Below are 15176 nucleotides of genomic sequence, written 5' to 3' on the forward strand. Positions count from 1 at the left end.
TAACATAATTCTTTAAAGATCATTTAAAAATGTATATATATACTACGGTTTGAGATTATTTACAAATTAATACATTTTATTAAAGCTTGTACTAAATATCCTAAATTTTGCGGTAGTAATCTGTCACATTACGAGATGAGAAATGTTTAATCAAAATCATGAATCCCTAAATGGCTTAGTTAAATTTTCAGTTATTTATTTAATTTAAAAAAAGCTGTTTCATGGTCATTGACCAATTATAATAATAAGATAGGCATTTAAAAAATGTTGTATCGCATACAGCGATATGTCAACACCCGATGCTCTATCAGAAATATTTCCAGACCCAACACTTTAGACAAAGTATAACCATTAGTGTCCATTGCATTTGCAAACCCTAATGAAACTTATCATTACTAAAAGGTTTAGCTGCTAAGGAGTTAAATTTTTTCAACCAGTGTACTGGACTTATGGTATTTAGTCGCCAGGTCCTCTAGAGACAACTTAAAGCTAGCTCAAAAATGCGTGTGAGACTCTAACAAAGCTTGACCTATTTGTCCCAAGCATCAGATTTCTAAGAATAAAGAATTCTTGGAACAGCACTTATAGCAACATGTACTGTTTATTTAATATGCGTCGCTTGTCCAGGATAAAGTATTATTGTTTACACTTTACAGTTTTACGAACAAAATAAAAATTGTAACAACCTTTGACCTCACTTCTACAACAATTATTTAACTTAACTCTAATAATTTTATCATAAAAAACCTTTTAACATCACATGTGAGTAGAATAAATTGAAAGCAGTGTCTTTTAAAAATAATTCTGATGCTGGGCCAGAGAAGCTATTGCGGATAAGGTAGAACAAGTATCAACGAGGCGTATTGGATGGCGTATTGGCGATCTTGGATGACCGAAGAGACAAGCTCTAAAAAATTAGTTGACCCGTGGACATTCTAGAAGCTGATACGAAATTACTCTTGGCATTCCGCTGACATCCATATTGCCCTCAGAACACTCTGCAGCTACTAGTTAGGAAACCGCACTCCCTGTCCTGAAAGCTCGTTTATTTAATTTTCCAGGCTTCCTGTTAAAAAGTTTTTCAATTTGACTATTAGAACAGGTGAAAGATGAGGAACCATAAGATTTTCCTCCCCTTGGAGTTCATCAATTTTCGATTCCAAGACAGTCTTATTATCGAGAGCAGATATTTTCCCTTTATGAAAGTCTTAATTCCCGACTGTTGAAGCTTTTCTTTAGCTAACCACAGCTTTCTTCTGATCCCGATGCTTTTCTCTGCGAGCTCTTGAGGCTTTTTTATAATTATCTGTTTATGAAACCGAGAGCTCAACTTAACCAAACAGGGCGATCATCCTGTCCCTTTTTCAACCGAAAGGCATCCGTAATGTGTTTAGCCTGGATTGACATATCAACCTTGGAGAAAGTGCAAACAACACAGCTTGGCATGCCTCTACTGTCTTCTGGAATGTCAGGAAGTTTGTGCTAGGAATGTTATTGTCACCATAACGTATTTGGAGAAAAGATTTCCAAGCAAAAATATTAATTTTTGGGCAAATGATACAAACTTTCAACAAAATATATGAATTGTCAACCAAATATTCATACTTCCAACAAAATAGTTCAGTTTTCGACCACAAAGATAAATGTTTAAAAGAAGATTCTAAACTTTCTATAATCTTTTTTTAAACCGATGAATTTTCCTTCAAGAAATAAAAATGTTTGCCAATATTAAAATAGATATATTTTTGAATCCAAAAATAATTTTTAACGAAGCACATGCATTTTAAACAAAACACTTGAATGTTGAAAAAAAAGATTAACCTGCAATTTTTTAACTTATTCTTTCAATATATAAGATCTGTCTGGAAAATAACCGAAATTTCGGTTTAGCAGTAAGTAAGATTTAATTATAGTCAATGGCAATGATTAAATTGCTGAATGCGCTGCTATGGATAGCCTAGTTATGTAAATGGTGAGTTCCTCTTTTGCGTAGAATGTTGGATTCTTTCTGGACAGACCTTTCATATCCCAGGGAAATTTTGCAGTTATCCTGATAAAAGATTAAAAATACGAGAATCATAACACATCGATTTTGAATGTTATCACTAATTACATGAAATTTTATGATCCGATATTAAATAGCAAACATTATATACCAGTTTCAATCTTTTCGTAATTAGAGGGGTAAAGGATTGAGTCTTATATTGCGCACCCTATAAGACCCTGAGATTGTGCGGCGGGAACCTACAGGAATTTCAATGATTTCTTCTTTGGTCAATGGGGTAACCGTGTGACTTTCCATATTTATCTTCGCGCGTCTTTTAGTGTGAACGGTATTATCATATGTATATAGTCCAGCAAAAGAATCATAAGTCTCCAATATCGCAAAGACGTCACCATCCAATGTAGATAACACAATTTGTTCTTGGGTTGGCATACGCGTATACTTATTTGCTCCTATTAGCATCCGGAGTGGTTTATTTTCAGTAAAAATGAATCTTCTAAGTTCAAGTATTCTGTGCGAATTCGCAAGAGGAATGATCCGAATAAATGTTAGTTGATCAAGCCCACATCCAAATCCGTCAGGGGAAGGAAGCTTTTTAGGGGGATTCAAGATCCTGGAAGGACGAGACCTTGACCTGGCATGAACAGGAGGTGCAGCAGGACGAGACCTTGATCTGTCACGAGAATCAGGCTCAGTAGGAGGAGACCTTGACCTGGCACGAAGATCAGGCTCAGTAGGAGGAGACCTTGAGCTGACACGAGAAACATAATCAGCAGGAAGAAGATGCCTCTCAGGTGAATTACTTTTCTCTTCAGAAGGAGATAACCTGCTACGAGAAACTCCAGGAATAGATTCGCCATTTGGTAAGCAATCAAACTGTAAACTTAACTCTGCAATACGAAAGAGGGGATTACAGTATTTTTAATCACGTTGCTATTCCCTAAAATAATAAATTAAATTTTCGTTATTCTATTCACAAGCGTCTAATATTAAGCGTCATAAAAAGAAGACATCAGTCACGCTAATATCATAGGACAGTAAGAAAACTTGGAAAATAAGTTTCTTCAGTGACCCTCATGAATTTGTTTTTGATGAGATCTTTGAGAAAAAAACTGGGCTGTTGGTTGCTTGGAACCGTGAAGTTAGGTTTGTATATTGCTGCGATTCTCAAAATTAAATCTTATTGATAATATGTAAATGGAAAACTGATTTGGACTGCAGCAATAAGATAGTTGTGGAACGCTTAAAAATATTGTTTCAAATTATATTTATCATATTATTATATTCACCAATAGAATTGAGGATGATTGAGAAGGTGAAAACCAGACTATGCACGACCCTCATTTTGTTCAGCAGAGGCAAGACTACTTATTATAAACATAAATTTATGTTATTATATATCTATCCCATAATCTTTGTCGCGTATAGCATAGACGTTAAAATTATTACTTAAAGATATGTGCATTTTATTAGCCAGTTTCAAGGAAATATTTAATTTCTTAATTATTTAAAAACGATATAAAACTTAATATACGCTGCCGTTGGAGATTATCTTCAAATTAGTACATTTTATTTTTATTAAATTTGCAATAAGTAATTTGTTAAATTAAAAGATGCTAAGCGTTAAGAAAATAATGAATTTTAAAATGAGATTGTTCAATTTCCCGAAAGTTATATTAGTTTCTTATCAAAGAGTGAAATTTTCAGACACAAACATAAATTTTCCACAAAGGAGATTTAATTTTCTACTAAAACACGAATGCTTAACCGAATAAAGGAACTTTTGGCTAACAAATAAGGGTTTTTAACCAAAAATAAAACAATTATATTTTTAGTTGATGAAATAAATTTCCAAAAAAATCAACAAATTATTTTGAAACTATTTTTATCACCTGTATAAATTAGTCCAATTCATTTTTATTACTGCGCATTATATTCTAAGACGAAGCATCAGATCTGTTTAAATTTTTAGTTTGAATTGCAAGAATGAAAAAGAATAATTTCTTGTAATATCGAAAGTAAATTGATCTAAAAAAGTTCTAAATTAAATTATCTCTGATATGGCAGATCAAAAAGTGAACCCGTCTATGAAAAAATCAAAAAATAATGAGAGAATATTTTCTCACTAGACAATGTTTAAACTCTGAAGTTTCTTTGATAATTTTTGTAGGCAAAAGTGAAAAAGGGGAGAAAGCTTAAAAAAAATTTTTTCTTGTTGGTAATAATGCTTATCCGATTGGAAAATATAAAATAAGAAGAAGTTCTGTGTGGAAACTTCAAGGGCCCACTGGAAGTGCCCTAAACCACGTCCGATTTTTCTGTAAGCTTGGTGTTGGGATTCAGATTCATTAGGTCAAAATACTTAAGGATACACTGCTATGGAGTGCCGGTCACACCGCTTTCTTATTTTTAGAATTTAGCGCAAAACCTCCTGTTGGCGAATGTCTTTTGAGGATAGGGTTAAAAGAAGAGCCACTCTAATATTTCTGTCTTTGGATTCGAATTCAGCGTATCAAAATATATGCGGATACACTGCTCTAGACCGCCTTGCAGACTTTTTTCTTTATTTTTTTTTAATTTGGCGATAAACCGCCTATTTACGTGTGTTTTTCTGAAGTTAGGGTTAAAACACAAGCCAATCTGATATTTTTGACTTCGAATTCGGATTTAACCGGTGAAAATTCATTAGGATACACTGCTCTGGTCTGCCGAACAGACGACTTCAGTTTTTTTTAATTTGGCGGAAAACCGCCTTTTTACGTGTTTTTTAAAGCTAGGGTTAAAACACAAACCAATCTGATATTTCTAACTTTGGATTCGGATTCAGGAGGTCAAAATACAGGTTATATTGCTTTTGTCTGCCGGGCAGGCCACTATCTTTCTTTTTTCTAATTTGGAGAAAACCGCCTTTTGATGGATGTTTTTTGAAGTTGGGGTTCAAACACGAGCCAATCTGATCTTTTTTACTTTGGATTCGGATTCAAAAGGTCAAAATGCATAACGATCCACTGCGATGGTCTGCCGGTCAGGCGACTTTATTCTTTTTCGAATTTGGCTGAAAACCGCCGTTTTACAGGTGTTGTGTTTTTAGGTTAGGGTTCAAACACTAACTAATCTCATATTTCTAACTTTCGATTCGGATTCAACAGGTCATAATACAGGATGCCCTGCTCTTGTCCGCCGGGCAGGCTACTTTCTTTCTATTTTTCTAATTTGGCGAAAACCGCATTTTGACGGATTAAAACACGAGCCAATTTGATATTTCTAAATTCGGATTCGTATTCAATAGGTCAAAATACATCAGGATTCAGCGGGTCAAATACACTGCTATGTACACTGGTATGTTCTGCCGGTCAGACCACTTTCTTTTTTTCGAATTTAGCGGAAAACCGACTTTTTACGGGTGTTTTTTAGGCTAGGGTTAAAACACAAACCATTCTCATATCTCTGACTTCGGATTCAGGTTCAGCGGGTAAAAATACATACAGGTACACTGCTCTCGACCGCCGCACAGTGGTCTGAAATCGCGAAAACGCTTTAGCTGAAAATTGAGATAATTTACATTTTTACACTCTCATTCCTGACAATGTAATGTAATCGTTCAAATTTTCAATCTCTGGTTTTTAACGGAACTTCACGTTCCGGCACTCACAGAATCCGAAAACCATAAAATTTCATCGCTGTCTGTCTGTATGTCTGTATGCCTGTATGTATGGTTACCTGAATGTTATAGCTACGCTAACTTTTGAAGGATTTGTCCAATCAAGTCCGCATTTGATACACTTCTGAAGGTCCCCAAAATAAAGGCTAAGTTCGTTAATCAAACATTTTGAACCAAAAATAAAAAATTACAGGCATTTTCAAAATTTTAAAATTTTATAAATTGTTGTTAAAGTTTCTTATAGATGGGTAAAAGACTGGAAAATTATCTAAATAAATTTTTTTTATTTTGATAAAAATTAGAAAAATTATATACTTTTAAAAATTTGAAAATTTTCAAAAAATAGAAAAATTATTTTCTTTTATAGATCCAAAAATTCCATTCAAAATTGGCACCAGATACCAAACATATTTCAAAACTATTCTACCCGAATTTTTCGATTAGCCCAAAATTTAAAAAAATTATAGCATTGTCAAAATTTTCATTTTTTTTTTAACTTATACAAATTTTTGTCCAAGTTTCTCATAGATGAGTCAAAGACATGCAAATTAACTCAATAAAATGTTTAATTTTCATGAAAATCGGAAAAGTTATAGACTTTTCGAAAATTTGAAAATTTTTAAAAAATATAAAAAATTATTTTTTTCATAAATCCAAAAATTTAATTCAAAATTTTCAGTAGGTACCAAATACATTTCAAAATATTCTTGCAAAAATACTTGCAAATCATCCAAATGACATTTTTAATTTGGATAAAAATTAAAAACATTAGTGTAATGTAATCGTCCAAATTTTCGATCTCTGGTTTTTAACGGATCTTTACGTTTCGGCGCGCACAGAATCCGAAAATCATAAAATTTTGTTTGTGTCTGTCTGTCTGTACGTTTGTCTGTATGGCTGTATGTATGGTTACCTGAATGTTGTAGCCACGCTAACTTTTGAAGAATTTGTCCAATCGATTCCGCATTTCATACACTTCTGAAGGTCCCCACAATAAAGTCTAAGTTCTTTAATCAGTTTCTTCTAACCAAAATTAAAAAATGGAGTGCATTTTCAAAATTTTGAAATTTTTGTTGTTGAAATTTTATATATTTTTGTCAAAGTTTCTTCTAGACGGATAAAATACTTGCAAATTATCAAAATAAAATTATTAATTTTGATGGAAATTAGAAAAGTTATATACTTTTCAAAAATTTGAAAATCTTCAAAAAATAGAAGAAATTACTTTTTTCATAGATCCAAACATGTTCACTAGATACCAAATATATTTTAAAACTATTTTAGCCGAATTTTTCGATAAGCCGACATTTTTAAAAATTAGGGCCTGTATAATCTAACAGTAGAGCGCGAAGCGCGATTATGCCAATGAGAATGTAATTGTCAAGACCGCAGGTGCTTTGAGAACCTTCTTCAATGTCAAATTAAAAAAAAAGTTTCATCTTTACTTCATGATTGTAGTTCAAACAACCACGACAGGGTTCTATTAGGATCAAGAAAAATAAAATGTGAACATTGTTTTGCAACATCTGAATAAGCAGTGCCAAACCAAGGTACATAAGAAGAAATTGTAATAGGAATTTGATATAATAGTTTTTAACATACAATGTAGAAAATTTCACATTGTGGTCTGTACACAAATGTGGAGGGTAATGCAAAGACCGAGCGCGGAGCGGGAGGTAAATGCGTTATCGAGCGCGAAGCGCGAGAATGGCCAGTTGCACGATCTAGGCGCACAATGAGAATGTGCCAAAAAGGCTTGTAAACTGAGCCTAACTTATTCGCTGATATTGAAATTGCAGATAGAAGATTTTCTTCCAGCTGCACCAAATCCTCACCTGAACAAGAAACATTACGCTATACTAAAATATGTCTAGCGTATGCCCCGAACGCTCCTTTCCTCCAGATGAATTTCTCGTAAACAAGACTACCATTTAAAAATAAATTATGATTAGAAATTTTAACCATCATTGGAAATTGGTCTGATAATTTAGGAATCTCTAGAACTTAAAAATCTGAAATAAAGCTGAAGGAGTTCAGATATGAAAATATTAGATCTATCATAGTGTACCAAAGGATTAAAGATTTTCTGAAGATGAGTTCGGGAGATACCTGAGACGTTTTTTGGAACATGTCTATTAGAAATTGTAGGGATGCTCTTAAGACATCTAATGTCAGCACCAAATAGGTCCGGAGAACGTCCTCTGTCTTTAAGACATTTTTTAAGACATCTTTAGGACATCAAACGTCTTAGACACTAAATACGAGCTAAAGTCGCTTCACGCAAATAAAAAGCATCCTTTAAAAGTAAAATGCCGCACAAAACTGAGTCGCAAATCACGGTTTTAACTCCGACTGTCACCCGATACGTTATTTCCTAGGCAAAAACTTCACAGCTTCAGAAAGGCGTGATTCGACGAAGACGCCATATTTGCCACTCATCCTGAATTTTTCGTTAAAAATTTATTTTCAACTAAGATACAACGCTTTTTCTACAGAGTCGTTTAATTCTTTCACGAAAAAAATTCATTTTCAACTAAAATGGTATATTTTCAACCAAAAAATGTCGTTGTAACCCAAAGATTAAATTTTTTACAAAGTACAGTAATTTGTAACCAGCCGAAAAAATTAAATAGTTAACGTTAAAGACAAAATAAAAAAATGTAAACGATATCATTCCCTTTTCATTAATATATTTTCACTCTACACCAGATAAATTAATTTAAAAACAAGAATCTTTAATTTTTGTTAAAAAGGATGAATTTTTAACTATCCACAAGAAGTTTGAACGAAATAGTTTAGGTTTCAATCCAAATGATGCATGCGTGGATTTTCAACAACTAGAAGATTGTGACATTTATATCGATCATTTTTAATCAAATACTTGAATTTTCAACCTTGGTGGTGGAAGGGGGACCTACAGTTTAAGGTGGGTTCCGAACCACCAAGAGCAACAGCCTTAAGTACTTAGGGAAAACCTTTTTCTCTAGAGGGACCGGTCCCACGACTCTCCGGAGATGAACAACTCCCTTGCCCATGCAGTGGACACTAGCCTAGTAAGGGAGTTGTTCATCTCCGGAAAGTCGTGGGACCGGTACCTCTAGAGAAAAAGGTTTTCTCTAAGTACTTAAGGCTGTTGCTCTTGGTGGTTCAGAACCCACCTTAAACTGTAGGTCCCACTTCCACCACCAAGTAAGTGTGTGGAGGGTGTGTGTAAAGGAATAGAGAAGGTGTAAGAAAAATGTAAACCCTTAGGGGGACACATTAGAAGCTTCCAGAATTTTCAACCTGAAAGATAAAATGAAAAAGAATAGAATCATTTATTTTGCAGTAAAAAAAATACTTTTTAACAAACAAAAAAATGATTAAAAAACTAGTTAATTTTTGCCGATTATACTATTAGTTTTAACTAAATTGATAGATTCCAAACCAAATAGTTGAACTTTTAACAAAATAGTTCAGCTATTGACGATATAGTTTCATTTTGAAAGAAGAATCTTAATTTTCTAATGCTTTTTCATACATGAATTTTTTTCAAAAAATACAAATTTTTGTTAATTTTAAATAAGAAGCATGCAGTCGTTGTTTGTTTGAATTTTTATTACGAATTCATTCAAGCTTGTAAAATTGAATTTTTCGAAATAGAAAAAAATGTGAATTTGCATCGAACCAATTTGATTATATCAAGCTAATAAAATTCTTTAAATTAAAATAACTCCTTTTTATTGGAAAAAAAGCCAAAAGTCAAATCAATTTTTGGAAATTCGATTTATTTAAATGTACAGTTAAATTTATCAACAGAAGACAAGAATTTTCTTCCAAGAAAGATAAATTTTCTACGAAAATTATAGCGCTATGGAATATTTGAATTTGAAATTTAAAAAATCAATTTTTAACCTAAGAAAACGAGTTTTTAAAAAAATAATAAATTTTCAACTGGAGAAAGATATATTTCAAACTAAAAATGAAACGATTAAATTTTCATTTTGATAACATGAATTTGAAACTTAAAGAACCCATTTTCAACTAAACATTCAAATTTACAACGACTCTCCTACTTTCCTACTTTCCTACGTACCTACAAATTAGATTAATTTATCCCCAAATAGTATTATTTTTAACCTAAAACACGAATTTTCAATGAAGATTAATTTTTTATCAAAATAATGAATTTTTAACAAATTACGAGAATTCAGGGAGAAAAAATATAGTTTTTTTAACAGAAAATGAAAAAGTTAAATTTTCCGTTAAGGAAATAAATTTTTAATACAACAACATATTTAATCAAAACTTCCTCTGAAAGAGGAAAAATTTTTAATTGGACATTTTAATTTAAAATTTAGGATTATTCAACTTGTGATTTGAGTAGTTTATATTTATAAAGTTTTCAATTTCTGATTGTTTATATATCAAGGACTTTGATTGAAAATGAGTAAACTTTTATTTGCAAACTTTAATTTTTTTAACTGTTCTACCATGTAATTATATACACTGATCCAGGGTATAGTGAAAAAAACAACGAATAGAGAAAAAGGCAAAAAGAATGTATAACGTTATATTATCTGTTCTAGAAATTTTAAGAATTGATCAATTTGACTTTGAAAATAGAGTTATTAACCTAGCTTGATCTAAAAAATGTATGATTTTATCCAGAGTTTTTTAAAGACCTAACAATTAAGAGGACTATGATCCAATAATGACCCAGTGAAGTTTGAAATAAAAATTGTTATACCTACTTTAATTCTTCCAAGGCTATCATTAATATCCGGTTAACAAGCCATGAATTTGCACAAAAAATAAAATTAGATTACTCCAATGGTATAATTATTCCTATTTTGTTAAAATACAGTTATTCAATAAAAATTCATGTTTTTGTGTTTAATCTAACTTTTATTATTACAAATAAGGACCATTATTATTAAAAATATTAACTAATAAAATTTCGGTTTGATAGTTCATCTGTTTGGGTTGAAAATGCAATCCTTTGTTTGAAAGTTTAACCTATCTGTTAAAAAAACCCTTATTGTGAAGTTAATATTTTCGTTCAAATTTAACTATTTTGTTAAAACATTCTCCTTTTTCGTAAAAACTTATTTTTTTTTATTAAAAATTATTTTTTTTTATAAAAAAATAGTGTTTTGATAGAATAGCAATATAAAACAGAAATCATTTTGTTCTCATGATGGTTAACGTCAAGAGCCCAGTAGGAGACATGCAACCAGTGAGTGACACCCTCAAATAAGTTCTTTATCTATTAAAAACTTTAGTTGAAATAAAAATTTAAATGAAGGTTTAGCAAAAATCAGCATGCTTTAATAATAAATTATATATAAGTATGTTCGGGGATTAATTATCAAAGCAGTTTAATACTGGTATCGCTAACGCTTCCACCTGTATAAAGCACACAAAACATCAATAATTACACAGGTTGACAAGATTTTTAACTTATAAACTAGAATATACCCCTCTTAAGGATTTTGACGCGATGAATTAATAGTCGCAGGTTCCAGCTCAACGAACCTAAAAACCCACAGGTAACCATTTTCATGCACTTTTCGGAAATTTTAGTAACTCGCTATGAAGTGCGTCAGCTGTAGCCACTATATTGGTTCCGCCACCTTGAATTTGGACACTCTGATCACAGATTTGTGATCAGCATCTTCAAAATCCTTAAATGCTTTGACCATATTTTACGAAAAATATTAGCCAGCCGGGTAATCTAGCCACCAATAGAGCGAGAAACAGCATTTCCTGAAAATAGATGTTATAATATCTCGAGAATAGCCAGGCTTTGAGAAATTTTGAAGCCAGATTCGGATGCAGCGCCTCAACCCTTCAGAAAAGTATAGTCTCGTTTCTGGGGTTTGAAAAAAAATGTGGTCGGCCTGTGTTATTAATAAGCAATGCACACACTATTGCCGTCATGATTTTAGTTTTAAAAACAAGTACTTCACCTATACATACAAACGAACTAGTGATTGAAGCATCTCCAACAGTAAAAAGCTAAATCTTGAAATGCTGAAAGATAATAATGTCACTAACCGGGGTCTTCGCCTTACATATATGAATGAAGTTGTATAAAATTTAATATTTATTCGCAAAACTGGATCATTTCGGTTTTAATATAGTTAAAAATCGAAATGATATGCCACGACTTAATATCCTTGGGTTAAGTTTAATTTTTTCTTTGAAAAAAACAATTATCTTTCAAAGCGGTAGCATAACACCTTGATTTTCATTGTTATCACCAGTTACATGAAATATTTTGATCCGAATTCAGATCGCAAACATTAAATTGCAGTTTTACAGTTTCTTAGTTAATGGAAAAGAGGATGGAGCCTTACATTGCGCACCATATAAGAGCCTGTGATTTTGCGGTGGGAGCCTATTGGAATTTCAAAGACCTCTTCTTTTGTCAATGGGGTAACTGTGCCAGTTATCATATTTATTTTCGCTCGTCTTTTGTTGCGAAGAATATTATCATACATATAAAATCCAGCAAGTGAATCGTAAGTCTCCAATATAGCAAAGATGTCACCATCGGATGTGGACAACACGATTTGTTCTTGGTTAGGCATAGGTGAATACGTATGCTTTCCTATTTGCATTTCAAGTGGTTTATTTGCAGGAAAAGTGTATCTTCGAAGTTCAAATATTCGGTACGAATTCCTGTGGGGAATTATCCGAATGAATGTTAGTTGATCAAGTGTACATCCAAATCCGTCAGACGAAGGAAGCCTTGTAGGGGGAACCATGGTCCTGACAAGAGGAGACCTATGTCTGACATGAAGAGAAGGCGCATAAGGTTGAGACCTTGGCCTGGCACGAAGAGGTGGTTCCGCAGGAGAAAAATGCCTTTCAGGTGAATTATTTTGTTCTTCATAAGGAGAATATCTTCTACGAGAAACTCCAGGGATAGGTTCGCCATTCGGTAAACAATCAAACTGTAAACTTAACTCTGCAACAAAAAAGAGCAGGTTACAATTGTTTGTAATCACGTTGCTATTTCATGAACCATGTGTTTTGCAATATTCCAAAGGGAGTTTGTATTTCTTAGCAACATAGTGTAATTAGACATATCATAAAAAAGCCAAATGGTGCATGAACATTTCCAGTCTATAAAAGACAATTTTCATTTTATTCAAGTAACTTTCGATATTTGCAGAACGACTCAAAATATTTTATAAATTATATGTATTAAATTATAATATTCACCAATAGAATTAAGAATAATTGAAAATGTGAAAAATAGAGCATAAAAGACCATCATTCTTTCCAGCCGAGGCATGACTAATCAATATAACAATACACTTATATTTTATATAAATATAGAATCTATAGTCGTTATCTTATAGATTGTATAATAGAGTATATATATATTTATAGAGTATATATAGTTATCTTATCATTTTAAGATATTTGAATTTCATTAAACAGTTTCCAGCAAAAAAATGTAATTACTTGACTCTTTTAAAATGATATAAAAATTTATGTAAACTAACGTTGAAAATTATCTACTAATGAATACATTTTATTGAGGCCTGTAGTAAAGATCCTAGATTTTTAGAGAATAGTCTTTTGGATTACGAGATGAGAGATGTCCAAACAGAATCATGAATCTTTGAATGGGATAGCTAAATTTTTAGTTGAAAAATTAATTTTTATGCTACAGACAACAATTTTTCAGTAGGGTTATTTAATTTGATATCGAAGAAATGAAATTTGAATTAAAATGACAAACTATTAAACCGCAAATTTCTTTTCAACCAAATGTTTAAATTTTGTACAAAGTAGATTATTGTTTAAGTAACAGACTGACAACAAGACAGTGTTTCAGTTTAAATAATAAAACTGTTTACTTAACTAAAAAAAATTAATTGTCCACAAAATAGTTGAATCCTTAGCTAAAACAATGAATTTTCAAAAAATAATGAGAACTCAAATTAATAAATTTTTAAATAGAACATCTACACATTTTCATAAATAATAACTTAATAAATTAATTGGCAACAGAAAATAACAATGTTTAACAATATAATTACATTTTTTCTAATGCAGTTTCCTTTTTCATCAAATAAATAAATTTACAAGCATGTAGATTAAGTTTTCACAAACAATGGCGAATTTTTAATTATACATGCGAATTTTGATTGAAATAGTTCAAGTTTCAATAAAAATGATGAAATTGGAAGCCATAATATTAACTTTGTACTAAAAGAAACATAGTATCAACAAAGTCAGTTTGTTTTTAATAGAAAAGATGAATTTTCAGCAAGTAAAAAAATTTTCCACTAAAAAGATAATTTTTTTAATAAAGAGTTATATTTTTACAAAAAAGGTGAACTAAACAATAATGGAATAATTTATTCTTCGGATTTTCAAGCGAAAAAATATCATTTTCTACTAAGTAATATGAATTTTTAACAAAATATATATAGGGAGGGGGGGGTGATTCAATTAGGCCGTTTTTTGGACCCGAACCGATCTGCTTAATACTGCCTGACATTAATTTTCTTAGTGTGCCTCATAACTCTCTGAAACAGTTTTTTGAAAGTGCAAAGAAATCTCACGATAATCGCCCCTTTATATGTAAGATTTACATGGGAATTCACGCACTTGGCTAGAGTCCATTTTATTTCAACTTGTTCTCTAATAACGCGGACTACAAACCTTTTTTAAAAATTGCCCAAATGAATGATATTGAATATACGTCAAAACCTTTGTTTTAGGACCTGGGCCTGACCTTGAAGCTAGTACAGTGAAACTCTTCAATAGCGCATATTCTGGGGCTAACGTTGGGTGGGAGCTTACTCATTATAGCCCATTCCGCTTTTGTTTGTTCACGCCTGAGTGCTCTTTGAAAAAGAAACTATAATTGTCAAAAAATAAATAGTTTTTTAATCATTTGTTTTTTCGTTAGAAAAGTATTTTTTACTGAAAGTAAATTAAATGAAGTTTATCTTTTAGGTCACAATTTCAACTACGCTATACTCTCCCTTTGAGTCACCCCATTCTCAGCCTTCCTAGAACTGCTGGCTTAGGCAGTCTCTCAGGGGAGTAGGCCGAGAGCGATCACGACATTATATATAGATATATATTCTAATTCAAAACGAGTCAGGCGGTCTCTAGTGTTTATGTTTCTCCCCCACCCCCCGAAATCAGTCCAAGGCCATTTGAAGGCAGCCCACGACACTTGACTGAAAGCGAGAGTTTGATGTATTTGATTAGAAAATGATGATTAAATTCATTTATTTGATGAAAAGTGGAAATGTATTAATGAAAATTGAATTACTAGGCAGTCTGATAAGTACCTGAAAATTCTAAGAGATGGCATTAGTATTCACTAATGTGAACCATTTTCATCGAGCTTGATCCTTCAAATGATGCCTGTCAAAACTTCAGCCATTTATTTTTACGCATTTACAAGTTACAGCACTGAGAAGCGACTAACCTCCGAGATTTTTTTAATATGGAAAAATCTGAGTTTCGAGTTTTGATCAAACACTACTATCT

The sequence above is a fragment of the Belonocnema kinseyi genome, chromosome 1 (genome assembly GCF_010883055.1).
Source record: "Belonocnema kinseyi isolate 2016_QV_RU_SX_M_011 chromosome 1, B_treatae_v1, whole genome shotgun sequence".
NCBI classification, from domain to species: Eukaryota; Metazoa; Arthropoda; class Insecta; order Hymenoptera; family Cynipidae; genus Belonocnema; species Belonocnema kinseyi.